Source organism: Nipponia nippon, unplaced genomic scaffold (genome assembly GCF_047370975.1).
Source record: "Nipponia nippon isolate SJK-2023a ecotype South Korea unplaced genomic scaffold, ASM4737097v1 scaffold_9, whole genome shotgun sequence".
Lineage (NCBI taxonomy): Eukaryota > Metazoa > Chordata > Aves > Pelecaniformes > Threskiornithidae > Nipponia > Nipponia nippon.
In genome coordinates this window covers 21,079,461-21,094,243 of record NW_028262413.1, presented here as the reverse complement: position 1 = coordinate 21,094,243, position 14,783 = coordinate 21,079,461, and the positions used below count along the sequence as shown (strand labels likewise).

At 40.2% G+C, this 14,783-nt stretch overlaps 1 protein-coding gene and 1 long non-coding RNA gene across 17 annotated transcripts in view; one reads left to right on the top strand and one right to left on the bottom strand.

Annotated features, from left to right (window-relative positions):
* ATP2B2 (ATPase plasma membrane Ca2+ transporting 2) overlaps positions 1 to 14,783 on the bottom strand; it is a 442,035-nt gene that overhangs the window by 402,596 nt on the left and 24,656 nt on the right. The window lies entirely within an intron of this gene.
* LOC148050175 (uncharacterized) lies at positions 3,485 to 6,347 on the top strand. The gene is made up of 3 exons (XR_015701539.1): positions 3,485 to 3,626; positions 4,484 to 4,578; positions 5,951 to 6,347. It is a non-coding gene; the product is annotated as an uncharacterized LOC148050175 (long non-coding RNA).

The following is a 14,783-nucleotide window of genomic DNA, read 5'->3' as shown; positions in this document are numbered from 1 at the left end:
ACGCAGCCAACCTCAGATTTTGAATCCAAAATGCAAAGTAGTTGCATACATCTTTGTTTATAACTTTGTAAGTTCTTAATCTTCCTCTTACTTACCATCAAGTTTTCCAAAGAGCAATCAAAACCAAAATGCTATGCTGTGTAAGCACAGCCTCAGTTGGAGGGCTAAGATTTAGTTAACAGAAAGACAATGAATGAGTGAAAACAGAGAAAAAAATGGCTAAATTAATCTTTTGTTTGTTTGTTTGTTTTAATTTTAAGAAAGCATCCATGAAAACTACTCAGACTATCAAAAGAATCAGCCTGCAGAAATAATAATCTTGTTTTATTTATAGTCAGGGTCATGGGAAATCTGTCCTGATATATAAAAAAATACAGCTTCCCAGCTTAGTTTTGGTAACAGAATTCAAAGAATGAACGGCTATGGGAAAGTTTAAATTCTCATCAAATACACCTGAGTGTCCTTGTTCAAAACGGTTTATACGTTCTGTCATTACATTAATCAGCAAGTACAAAGGCAATTGTAAATGCTAGTGTACCCACGACAAATTTTTGTGGTAACCTAATGTTGACTAAGAGTACATGCATCTGTAGTGTTCACAGAGTAGAGTTTGTGATCGTGGTTAATTATGGCATGATTAAGATACTATTTGAATAATTAAATTTGGCAAAAAAATTACTTTATTAAATGAATTAATAAAAGCTATCACTAACCTTTTATTAAATATCCCATATAGAAGTCTCCTGCACATGCTATTGAATTAGTTGTATCCAGCAGCACTTCTTATCCCTAAAAAGAAGTTGATGGCAAGAGGATGCCTTTTTTGTGTACTTATTGCTCTGTTAGTTGCTTGCATAACAAAAGTTATCTTCTGTCACTTCTGCTTCACGGTTTAAAAAGCTGTTTATTCCAGGTACTGCATCAACAAAGTACAACATCACAAACAAAGCAGTATGGAACTAAGCCTGAACCCCAAGATAGTCATTGACCTTGAAGAAATTATTCTGTCTCAAATCAGTTCGTGTTCTTACATGCCCAGTCATTCACCTTGCTGCTACACTTGTGTAAGTGAAGCACTTCTGTCCCCTACGGTATCATAACCGGAAGGACAAGATCTTTGTTATTAATACACATCTATCTGGACAGCCATAGCTCCTGACTTCAGACAATCTTCACAGAAATGCTACCAGACTTCAGTCATCTATGTCTCAGAACATTTGATTATCCTCACAGAAATAGCACCTTACTGAAGAATCATATTAATTCTTCATTTTCCTTTGATAAAGGCATGCTTTTTGTTTTATCCTTTCAGGAAAATCAACCACAGAAGCTGAATCTTAACTGTAAATCCACATAGTGGCATATTCTCCAAGGCATCCAAGCTACAGGCTTACCATTTCTGGAGGCAACTTCCTGCTAGCCTTTGCAGAATCTGGCAGACTGTGACCAGAGCCTTGAACATACGATATTTAAATTAACAATGGCAACATCAGCACGTGTTCTAGCATGCCCTCATGTCCTAGACCACAGGCAAGAGTAATAACGGTACCTCTGTAATTCTGTAAAGCAGAATAGTTATATTCTCTGGAGCACATTCAATAATCCACTCTGTTCTCACTGCTCCCTGCAAGAACTCAATAGACCCTAGGTGACAACACCAAGCTATACAAGGTGCGTCTGTGTCACACAAAACAGGTGCCCACCTGCACTGAGGTGCCTCAGGAAGGAATCCCCTTTCTGCTGACTGCCACAGGACTGGTTTTTTTCCCTTCAGAAATGCTGCAATTATCTTTGTCAACACTGCAGGTGGGTAAAATGTTGGTGTCAGGTGCCTGCCAGCTGGAATGCAGCCTGGAATGCAGCACCTACAGTCCCAACTGTTCTGTATCTCTTCCATCACATTCTCAAAGACACAGGCTTGGCTGCTGCAAAAGTCACTAACTTTTTTAGTAAAGTACATGCATTAACCATTATGAGAATCTATAGCAGCACTCAGGTAGCACATGGTCTTACAGCACCACGTTGAGATGTATTCTCTCTCATAGACATATACAAATACTTGCCTGCATATCTTACTTCCTTTATTATTAACATTTCTAGCTACCCTTTATATCCCATTTCAGTTCCCATCTCCTATCTTCCTACCTTCATTAAGAATACAGCTTTGTGTTAATGCCTTCATTTGACTGAATGTGCATTGCTACTCAGTTCATGTATATGCTATTTACCTGTAGATTCTCAAATACAAATATATGTATACTTAATTCAACAATGCTAAACTGGACATACAAGAAGTGCTATTCAGTGTTTTCCTCCGCTGGAAAAGAGTTAGCATGATGATAAAATTTCCATTTCTGTTTGCTGCCAACTACAACCACTATTACTTCATTTTGCCTGGAGTTAGCAAGATTTGGGGGGTGTGGCATTGGGGTGGTTTTTTTTGTTTGGGGGAGCAGTTGGTTGGTTGTTGTTTCAGGTTGGTGGGTTTTGGTTTTGGGGTTTTTTGGGGGTTTGGGGTTCTTTTTTTAGTTGCGGAGGGGATTTAATGATGACATCTGGCATATCCTTGAAAAAATTTGGTTATTTAAAGCACGTAGATAAGTTCCATTTTCCTGAACAAAACAAAAAACACACCAGGTGAAAACTATTCTGTGTACAGCACAAAGCATTGCATTTCATGCAACTCTCTGCCCATTTCTATTGCCTGTTTCTCTGGGTCACCAGATTCTCCAGTTCTACTTGATGTTTCCCTTCCCGCATGCAGAGGTCCAAAGTGCAATATTCAGCCTTTAACATTTGCAGTCCTCCCCAAACGAACAGAGGGAGTGTAATTTATAGAAAGACCACAGATTCCACAGCATATTTCAAAATGAATGTCACGCTCTTGAACAGTAACTGCATTTGTTTCTTTGCCATCTAAGTAGCTGTAAGAAGTGTTGCTTTGCTTAGTAAAAGCACACTCTCGAAACCGAAATTCATCTTTTTTAGTATCTTTTACAGCAAACCTGAAACCTTACAAAACTGAATGTAAAAGTATTAGGAAACTATTATATTATTTAAGCGAGAAGTTTTGCAGTTGGCTTTTTTGAGATGACTACAATGAAAACCAAAGATTTATGCATCTTCAATAATTTCAGAACCTATATTAAAAGAAAATAAATGTACTGCATCTCAATACAGATATGGATGAATAGTGGAATCAGTACAATACATGTTCACCTGGCATTCTGGCCAGGAAACACTACTTTCCAAGTTTTGCCTCAAAAGCCTTCCAGATAACCCCCCAAGTATCTGAACAACAGAACCTAAATCCACCTAAGGTGGCAAAAGTCCAGATTGCTTCACTTCAGGAAAAGTGCCTACATTAATCAGTTATACATTTTCTAAGCACACAGAGCAGAAGGGCTCACACGCTTCATTGCTTCAATAGTCAGGCTAACAGATACCAGGGATCATCTCAGTTCCTCAAACTGTATCAGTTTCACAGGAGACTGATACCAACTCTAAACATTAATGTTAATCAGCTGCTTCTCTTCACAGCTTTAGAAGTTCACATAAACTGCTTCTCCTCAACAATACCTATTTGGTCTTATCAGCAAGGGAGCCAGAGCAGCAAAAGTTGTGATGTGAGTACTAATTCATTTGCTCTTCGACACTCCTACCTTTCAGTGACCTGAATTCCTAATTTCTATCACCACCTTTCCTGTCTACCTTAATCATTTCTGTCCTTAACACTGCCTGAGCACTATACAAAGCAAGGGACTTCTCTAGTTCTTGCAGTAGACTAGGATACTTTGCTGAGCAACCTCTTATCACCACAGGGGACTGCATAGAGTTCATGTATTTTCTATCATCAGCAAAGTCAAGTTCCTCCTGCTGATACACAGAAAACTTAGACTTCTGGAATTGACTAGAATTTACCAACAAAAGTACCTACATTACAAAACAAGACAAACAGAAACACAATTAAGATGAATGCGAAGCCCCACTCAACCTAGCCAACCTTTTAGGTAAGCACAAACCCAGTGAAGAATCTGTGGCTGATTCCCACCAGCCCAACACGCCCTCTTCAGAGAATCGAGACAGGGTGTTTGGGCTGTGTGGAGCTCCAGACCCTTCCACATGAGTACAGCAGAGGGGTAGGAGGCTGGAGTTGCCTTGTACAGAGCCATTACTTTGCCCTGTGAGACTGCAAAATCAGGGCCGAGAAAAACTGCCCTCATTCGCCACAGCTCAGAAGCAGGCATTTTCTCCATCCAGGCTTGTTCAGCAACATGCATTCCAAGTCTTAACGACCGAGACACACATACCCATTTCAGCTGCACAGATGCATAACTTCATCACATGCTTTTAAGACCAGAGGCTTAAATATTACACAGCGACAGTGTTGTCACTTCTCCCTCCAAGAAATACTGCTGTTGTCTCACCTATATAAATGTCATACTGTAACCGAGTTCCTGTATTTCACCCTACTCAAAAGCAGGTGAAACAGACACATTTCTTCTTTGACAAAATGATTAGGAAGGATATTCAGCGGCGCACTGCAGCGAAGCAACAGCCTCTTGTTATCTTGCATAGGTAGGTTAAATTTTAGACATTAAAACCTAAGCCTTTAAAGCATAACATTTTGTGAAAGGCAGATCATGTAAGAACTCCAAATTTAGATTTCCTAATGAGATGATATGGGAAAACATTTGTCTCACATTAATACGACCATGTCCAGTCTCATCTTCCTTTCTATAAAGTTGTCCTATGCATGTATAGAAAGCCTTTAGAAGAATATACTTCCTTTTGCTTAAAGTATTCTAAAAATATTACTTCCTAATGAGGACCTCATTTGCATGACAAATTCTCTGTGCAGTGTCGAAACATCTTTAAATGAAGATGTCACGCTTACAGGAATTATTCTGCACGCAGATGAGTTCTCACTAAACTTTACTTGTGACAAGTTCATTTTATTTTCATCATTATGTGCCTTTGACAGCAAGATAAGAGAATCATAGCTTTTCCCTGGTGAGAATCCTTTCCCCATATATTAATTCAAAGGAACACGATCCAGTTGAGTTCACCCCTACTTTCCTGGCCAAGTATTTGAAAGCAATCATTTATAAAGCTAACAGGTAGTACGTATATTACCCATGCTTTCCACTGCAACTCTCGCAGGAGGAAATGCAACTTATTAAGGAAAAATAATAATAAAAGCACTACAGGCTTCCCCCTCCCCATGCTATAGATTTAAATTAGAGAGACCATAAAACTATCAAGGCTTTAGAATTGGAGAATAATAGCATGAACCTCTCCTTTATTTAAACAAACAAACAAACACCACCACAACAACAAAAAAAAAAAACACTCACCATGTCTGCTTTGCAAATACTGAGGCCAATATTCTTCAGCTGTCTACACAACACAGGGAAAACAGAGAAACTTAGGTACAATCACTGAAAAAGACACCTATGGACAAAGTCATCTGTCTCGAGAGAAAGCAAACCTAGGAGTTACTTCCTCCTCTGAGACATCCAGAAAACATTACATCCATAAGGAAAGGCCTTGGCCCAGTCACAGAAAGCAGACAGCAGTGTGACTTCAGTCACAGGCTGAAAAACTTTCACTTCGTAACCCCAACTTTAAAGATGTCTACTTTAAAGCATACATCGCGCTTCTTTAGAAGTGTTAATTGGCATGGGAGAAGGCACTCTTCCTCAGGTATACAAACATCACTACGTGCCTCTGACAGTCTCAAGGCCAGGCAGGTGGATGGTGACATGGAGGGCAGGGAGCTTTCAGTCACACTTCCCTGAAAAAAAAAAAGTCACTAGATCTTCACATGATGTGACAAAAGCTCTATGGTGGAAATAAAAGACATTTCTTACTGTACCTGAAGTCTGAGAATACGTGAGTGCTGTGCGTCAGAAAGCTCAGAACCTGTACATTTGTTTTCTCTCCTCAGCCTGAAAACTTTGGGGATTAATGATGAAGTCATGAAGCAAACCTCAAATAGACTGTTTCCACCATCACCAGACTTACTTTCCCAGATTTTATCTGCTTCAGTTTCCCACTCAAATCTTATATTAGATTTTTTTCTTCTTCTTCTTTCTCCACCTCCAAGCTTTTCCATTTTCTTACATAATACCGAATAAATATTTTATAGCCAAAGAGGATTTCTACCTGTTATGTAACTCACAGTTTTGGGGGCAGCTTCCCATCTCATTTTTACTGATAGAGCCTCCAGTGAAACCAGAAGCTGTACTGATGCAAGCGAAAGAAGAGTGTGCCTAAACTTAAACAAACAGCTATATTTATGCTACATTAAAAATGCTAAACAGTATGAAATTCCATTTCATCAATACGCATATGGGGTTGACAATATTGAGGAAAATATTAACATATGTATATAAACATCAACAAAACTATTGATTGTCAAATAATGACGGAGCAATTTAAGTGTGCCATGCAGACGCATCACAACTAAACTGGAAAGAACAGTCATATTCTAATTCTGAAACAGGCCAGGATATGTGTATGTGCTTTGGATGCCCCGTTTCAAATGCTTCCCAGAGCCAGAGAGACTCTGAATAGCCTCCTCTAAAAAGGGCTCTGAACAGAGCTCACAAAAACCTCAGATGAACTTTTCAAATCTTGGACTGCAATATCTGTCCAAGAGCTAAAAACTGTTTCTTGAGCTCTGTCTACAACTTAAAAAAAAAAAAAATTAAATTTCCACCTTTCTCTGGCCACCCACCTGTTTGTTTACACACAGTATACTTGTTACAGAAATTATAATGCTGGATATAACAAGGAGATGCCTAGGTAATAAAAAATGTTTATGCTCATCAATATACAATCAGGTCACCAACAGTAGATAGCAAAAATTATGAGAACCTGATGTTTCCAGACAGGACAGCAGCAGTGGTTACAGAAAGAGACCAAGCTGAGTGCTGATATATTCTAATCTCCCTCACCATAAGAAACACTTTCACTATTTTATCTCAGCAGGATGTTTAGTTTCAGCACTACAGTTTTCTGAAGAAAAATAGTTATTTTAAATTTTAAAAATTAAAACATTAGTTGTGGTTATTTTTCCCCCATTTTAGTTAGGGATTAATAATATGGTGATGTACCCTTATCAATAATATTCAGAAACAAAAATATATTTAAAATATTGGCTTTAAGTTTAATGACAGGAATAATAATACAAAGGGTACAGGTGTTACACTGCCATCATCTCCTCACAGTATGTGTCCTGAATGTGAAATATTTTAAGAAATGCAAAGAAGATTCCATAAAGCTATTAAGCTGTAATTGGATTTAATATCATCAACTGCTTTCCCTTGCAGTTTTATGCTAGAAAACAGAGATTACAGAAGAGAAACCTTGTGTGTTTATTCAGTTACTTGAATTGCTTCAAGGAGACCATATAACAATCAGAAAGGTCAAACTTCTTCCTTTCATATGGTGTTAAATAAATGGCAACATGGAGCAGTGCAAATTTTGTTTTTAAACGGGCACAGGATTCCGGGTTTTGCATTCTAAAAGCAGCATAAGCAGCTCTTTGCTCAGCACTAAGTGCTTTACTACACACCATGAAAATGGGGTACCTGGGAACTTGGAGATTACCAACACAATACACTGTTAAGATGGTGCCAAAAAGATTTATAAACAGGGCAGGAAGGACCTTGGAATTTCTACTTTGATTCTTGCTTCCTTTAAAAGCTTTCCTCTCTCCAGCCACCCAAACCCACCCTCGCACCCTTAGATGAGCAGCAAACCCCTCCCTGCCACCTCGCTCAGCATTAGGCTTGTGCTGAGGAGGGACCCTGATCTGCGAAGGATTCTACACAAAAGCCATCCCAGTCAACACGCAGCTGTAACGTGGGAAAGAATCCGCAAGCATACTGCTACGGAAAAAAAAAAAAAAAAAATATATTCCGTATTACACATCTATGTATATATAATAAATACATTAAATCCGCAGTTCCGTGTTGGTGGGTTTATTGGTATTTCAGGCCTGTAACGTCCCCACACGACAGGGAGGAGGGGGAGACAAGCCCGCCACGCCGCGGAACCTAGGCCGGGGTGGCGGGAGCACCCCACCCCCGTGGGGCTCCGGCGGGAGGCCGGGGCCGAGGCCGGGCCGGGGGCAGCACCCGGCCAAGCCCCGCTCCCGCCCCGCCGCCGCGGCCTTCGTCCAGCCGCCGCCTCTGCCCGCCCGTGTCGCCGGCGCCCCCTGGCGGGCGCGCCGGGAAGAAGCAGCCGCGGCCCTTCCCGCCGCAGCGCCGTGCCGGCTCCCCCGAGCACACCCCGCGCCCCGGGAGCGCCCTGGGGGCGACCTGCGAACGGTACTGAAATAACAATAGCTGTTGTAGTAACGACGTGGTGGCCAGCGACGGCCTGCACAGCACCGCAAGGGTGACACACGGCATCCTGGACACGAGTTGTGCCCAGTCTCAGCCTCGGGTCACCCACAAGAAGCAGCCCTGCTGCCTTCAGACAGGGGTCAGGGCTCTGGCCACGAACCCTCACAGGGGTCCTAACGTGCCCACCAAAACCAACCACTGCCATTTGGAGCTCCCCCATCTAACCATGAGCAGCAACAAACAGGCCAACTGCTGGGGTTGAGCACACCTGGGTTCCCTGTTCCCCCTCAGACTCCACCCAACCCAGCAGCATTTCAGGACCAACAACATTGGATATTTGGTCCATGTTCAATAAATCAAACAGTGTCGAGTCAAACGCAGCCATCCAGATGTGAGCAGTAAGGCTGCATCTGCTGCAAACCCGAGAAGAGCTGCATCCAATAAGCGCTGCAAGCCCAGGCAACACTTTTTAAAAAAAAAAAAACATCTGCACAGGCAACAGTATCGAGGCTGCTGACAGAGCCTGGACGTCTTCATTTATCCTGAGCAGATCACATTATCAGCTACTGAATGAATTCTCTGCAGAGAGGGAGGTTTAACATCCAGTCTTTTGTCCTGGATCTTTAAAACCCTTTTTAACAATAATAGCTCAAAAAACATATTCTATCTTAAATAGATGTCAAGTCAATATTTGAAGTTTTAATACAATCCTCAATAGAAGATAATTCAGAACTGAAGATAAGGCAAAGGATGAGGGTAGTGTTCGCCCTCTCCCCTTGTGAGTGCCCTATTGCAACCTAAGGGCTTTCTACAGCATGCACTTGAGAAAATGCCATTAAGTGGAGAAGGGGGAGTGAGAGAGATATGCGTATATGTGTACACACACACACACACATATATATATATAAAAAGAGGACACTTGGCTGAAGAGAAGAAGAGCTTAACAACTCGGAAAACCTAGCTACTAAGCTCAGGGACAAACCTGTTCAGCACCTGAAGCCTGTATTTTCTATTCATAGGTTAAAAGGAGAAAAACATGCACTCAACAACCATACATTGTCAAGAGTGTGACAGCATGGTGCACACCTATTCGTTTTGCCATTGACAAGTGAGGGTTAGCAGAGAAATGCCCAGACTGGAATATCACTAACGGATTTTGAACCACTGTTTGGGTAAGACATCCAATTCCTTGAAACCTCAAAAAAAGGTATAAGTTTTATTTATTAGTTTCCCACTGCAGAAGGAGGATGTCTTTAGTCTCTGAGCAAACAAACAGAAAAGATGGAAACAAAACAGACATTGTTAAGCAACTGAGCCAATGTAAGCACTTGGTTGGGTGGCACCAGTCTCTCAGTTAGGGTTTTTTTTTTGTTGTAAAGAAAGAATTTTTCAAACAACTTTGAGCGTCTCTAAATAACAATTTGTAATCAAATTAGTGTTTATACTGTCTGTGCTATAACACAAATTAAACCCGCACAACTGCATCATTCAGTACAGATCTAATAATGCCAGCTCACTCTTGGTGCCACTCTGCTTTCCATCCTGCTTCAGCATGAGCAGAATAAGCTTATATTTGCCTAGACATGCATCGAAGTATTTCTGGGTGCTAGCCCAGGCAGGAGAGGCTAGCAGCAAAAGAGCAGAGCTAGCCCAGTACTCCCACCAGAGAGCAAGCCGCAGCACTACAAGCAACAATGCCAATTCCTAGGCACGAGGAAGAGTGACAGCTGAACACACTATCTCCAGTTAAGATACAAACGTACAGGGTATCTGTCAATCTCAAATATGAAAACAAGTTTGGTGACATAGTTCTGTGCATGTAAGAGTAAAAAATTTCTTCAATATATGCCATTATACCAACTTGTTCTGTTGTTACCTCACTCTCTGGGCATAACTACCACCAATGAACATTTTGTACTAACGACTGCATGGAAATCAACCTCCCACATTGGCAATGAACTCGATTTACAGCTCTTTTGGTTACTGTATAAACAATCAGTACTGCTGAAGGGTTAGAGATCAAGATAAATGTTTTAACTCTTCAAATACATTTTGGTTCATGTCCAGAGAGACAGGCAGCAATGGCTGACAGAAGTACTAACGTCCAAACATAACAATATTATCGTATTAACTATTCACAGAAATAGCTAAATACCATTTATATCCTAGGGAGTGTTTTGTGTACATGTAAACATGCTTGTTCACTCTCTCCTGCTCACCCTATACCTTCTATAGGAATCATAAAAATATACTGAAAAAGTAGCAAATTCAGTGTCTTGATACACAGCAGCATTAGCATTAGAATTTCTCATGTTGGCAAGAACACTGGGGAAAAAAGTCTCTAATTACACATGCAGTTTGCAAAATTGGTACTTGATCACTAGCCAGCAAAATTCACGAACTTCAACAAAAATTCTGAGTAGTCATGTGTATAAGTCTAGTACCAAAGACCGGGAAGCTCATATAAAAGATACTTTGATCCTATTTAACAGCCACTTTAACATTTAGCTGCCACTTTCTAATTTTTTGTCTTGAATTCTAAGAGAAGCAAAACTGCAACATAACTAGAATTTTTTTGCCCCAAACAGAAACTTAAAAAGATAGATTATAGCTAAAGTTAAAGAAAACAAGCATTTAAAGAGATTTCAAAGCTACACAAATGAGTTTTTAATCTTCTTTCTCAGTCTCCCCCATTCCTGTAAGAAAAAAATATCCTAAGCAAGAAGCGTTTCACAGACTACACTCCTAAGAGTTAAATTTTGCTCTGCTTTTTTCTTTTAAGGCCAACTGTATGCTCTATTTAGTTCTGCCTTCCCACTCACACACAACACTTTAAAATTTACAAGTTACAGCGATATCAACTGCTTTGATAAAATTTATTCCTTCTCCCAACAAATCTTGCTTCTCTTTAACCTTCAGCCTTTGCAGCTACCATAAAGCTATTACTATTAAAGTTATTACTATCAGGGTTCACACACACTGAAGTCCACCACAGTGAATAGAAAGTTCATTTAAAGCATATAATCAGCAAAACAAAAAGCAGGAGGTGATGTAACCCATCTAAAGGGAAGCTTTGCCCATGCACGTGTCTAGTCACAGTTCCATGAAACAGATTTCAAGACTCACTAAGACATTTTAGAAGCATCAGCTTTTACAGCTAGAAATACCAGTATGCCCCAGAAAAGGCCGTTGTAACTAGCACACAGATGTTTAGCCAGAAAATTAAATGTGCTTTTGACAAAGTTTTTAGGGGTATTGTACGGTAAGCCAAGGCATTAAAATAATATATTCATTAAGATCACTTTTCAGTATAAAAGCAATTCAAAACCAGCCTTTTTTGATACAGTAATATCCCCCTACAGTGAGATCAACTTTTCTCAAAGCAGCCTGCACACAGTGCAAGCATACCCTACATGCTGCAGTGAGGTAAGTGGAAAAAAAGTATGTGAGAGGAAGGGGAAGGAGGCAAGAGGGAAAAAGCCTTTTTATTTGTATTTCTGTCTATGTTCTTGCTCCTCGCAAGCAAGACTCCTGAAGTATTAATTCTGCTTTCCAGAAATGACACCAACAGGCAATTTTGAGTTATCACAAAATGTGGGCTAATTTTAGGATGAATGACATGCTATTAACTTGAGTGAAATTATACTCATTTACACCAAAAGTGAAATATAATGCGCTACTTCAGGATTTTCAAGCAAATATTTGGTTAAACTCACTTACAACAATGCACTAAGACACTGTAAAATAACAACATATCACTTTTGCCACCTACAGTATCCACTTAAATCGTAATTTTTACATAAATAAAAGTGCCAGAGAACACCTACAACGGTCCTGGATTAGAGGTTTTCAGGAAGTCCATAACCATTGAAACAAAAAATATTTATTTAAAAAAAAAAACAAACCATGCTGAATTTTCTGCATTATGTGTGCCCAGTAGAAATACCTTTACCTCAAACCAACTGAAATCATCGATCTGAAGCCAAAGAGAAAATTAAACACTTGAGGGGAGAGGGAAAGAAAAAAAAAAAAAAAAAAAAAAAGATTTACAGCTTACCACCCTCGACCCAGGGAGCCTAAACCTTATTCTACACAATCACGCTCCAGTATTAATGTTGTCCACTAGCATTCTATAAGAGCAACTAATCTCCTTAGCTAAAATCCACTGACTGGAAGCATACTGAATACACTGTGTGAACAGTTTGAAATTACAACATGAACTGCTAGAGAAAGACAATGAAAGTCCCATAAAACATTCTGTAAGCAGAGAGAGGAGGGGAGAGCCAGACATGAACAGCAGAGACTACACCAAAACAAGAACAAAGATTAAGATTTCTAACACTTCCACTGGGCCTACCTCGTCACTGTTGGTCTTCCCATTTCCTTGGGAAATAAAAGATGGCATCATCTGCACATCCTTCTTTCATTCTCTTCACAGCCTTGAATCAGAATATTCAAATTGCTCAAAGTTTTGCAAGGTCTTTTAAATGCCCGCTATTGCCTACAAATTCTAGTTTCTTTTCATTGTAAATGATACTCTGGTAAACTCAGCACACAGGCTCCTGCAGCCATAACACTAGGGTTTACAACAGATCAGGCTAGGTCCTTGCTGGGTACCTTTTTAATACCAGCACTTGCTGAGAACCACTGGAAACTGGAGAAACAAGGAAACAAACAGGAAAAGGAGAACAGTCTGGGTGAAAGTCTGACCCAATTCAAGTCAGCTGTGATTGATTAAAATCACTAACAAGCAAAAAACAACAAGCCTCGTTTCCTGTTCTAGATCATTCAGTGAAAAAAACCAACTTCTTTTACCATTTTGATTTGAATAATTTTGGACTGTTATGAGTTTTCATGACACTTCCTTGCCTCAGAAGTCAGCTACAAACAACTGGTAATAACTGTTTGTTCATGTATTGGTGAAGTGAGCTCTAAGTCATTAAATACATGTCCTGACAAATGATTTATCAATGTTTTTATGCTTTTTTAAAAAGTTGTTTTTTTCTATGTACTGACCAATTACTCATCTGATAAGCTTCAACTGCTCACCAGGTTAGTTTCTCCTCACTAGGCTAAAATGACTAAAACTACTTTTCTGGGGAACTACAGGCAAATCTTCAACAGACATGGATACTCTCTGCTTTAGTGTCTGGCTCCTCCAGGCTCTCAGAGCCACGACTCACATCTGCATGGGGCTGAAAATGTTTGTTGCTCTCTAACCATATCCTGTTTCCTCTCTGACAGGACGTATCAGAGAGCATCCACTGGTTCCAGGCCACTACGGCAGCAATTTCAGAAATGTACATGCAACTTCATTGTTGCATCTCTGCCTGCAGCTTTCTTCCCTTCTGCTCATGTTGCTGGCCATGCTTCATTTTTAATTTGCTGAGTAGAACAACTGTTATTTTACCATGTCTTAATTACTGTTCCTTTTTTTTAGTGTTCTCAGTTTTCAAATAATAGTGTCAGTTGAGCGCACAGCATGGTCCTGCTGTCAGTCTGAGGGCCAGATTAAACATAGTTTGACTCATGCCTTCCCTCCAGAGCAGCAAGGAAGCAACTGTTCAAGCTTGAACTCTTGCACAGCCAAACACCTCCACCTGTGTCTCTCTGAAGTTCAGCACCCACCTGCAGCCACTGGTGCAGGCAGAGAGGGAAGGGAAAAGACCAGGGAAGGGGACGGACATGTCTTGGAGTGCCTTCTCCTTCAGCATACGTGCACAGCCCAAGATGAGCTGATATTGGTGCCACTGCCCTGTACACTGCACAGGCTGTGTTGGAGGACTCCTGAGAGAGAGCCGGTCTCCAGAGTTGGCAAGACTGGGCAACTCATGCTTGAAATATGAGGCTACTTCTTCACTACAAAAAAAAGGGAAAAAGATAATTGGCATTTTGGCTGGAGCTTCTGGCTGTCACTCTTATAAAAAGGATTACAGTCCCGTTTGTTCTTCATATGAAAAGTATGAAAAGCTTCAGTATTTGTAAGGTATGAAAAAGTTCCTCATCAATCATGTGAAATCCATCTAAATAAACGTTATTAAACTCAAAGCTGATGGCACTTAGCCTGAGGTCAGTACTATGGGATCAATGCAAATAAGCCGTTCCTGCCTTTAGGAGTCAGTCATCTCTACCCAAAAAGAAAAATGTTTAAGGCAGAGTCACCAAGTGACTTATAGCCAGTGGCATTACTTCATTTAAATAAAACATTCATTTAACAATGCGACACTGATTTCCTTTAAGCTGACTTACTTTTCTGTTAGAATTATTAACCAGACAAAACATATTTCTTCCCCTTCAACCACACTGCCTCACTCCACTTTGTATTCAATCTGGTTTGTATTTGTATTTTGTTTCTATTGAGAAACAGAAACAAAAATCTCTCTCTTAAAAAGTAGATTTGACAAAAATTGCATCAGTGAAATACAA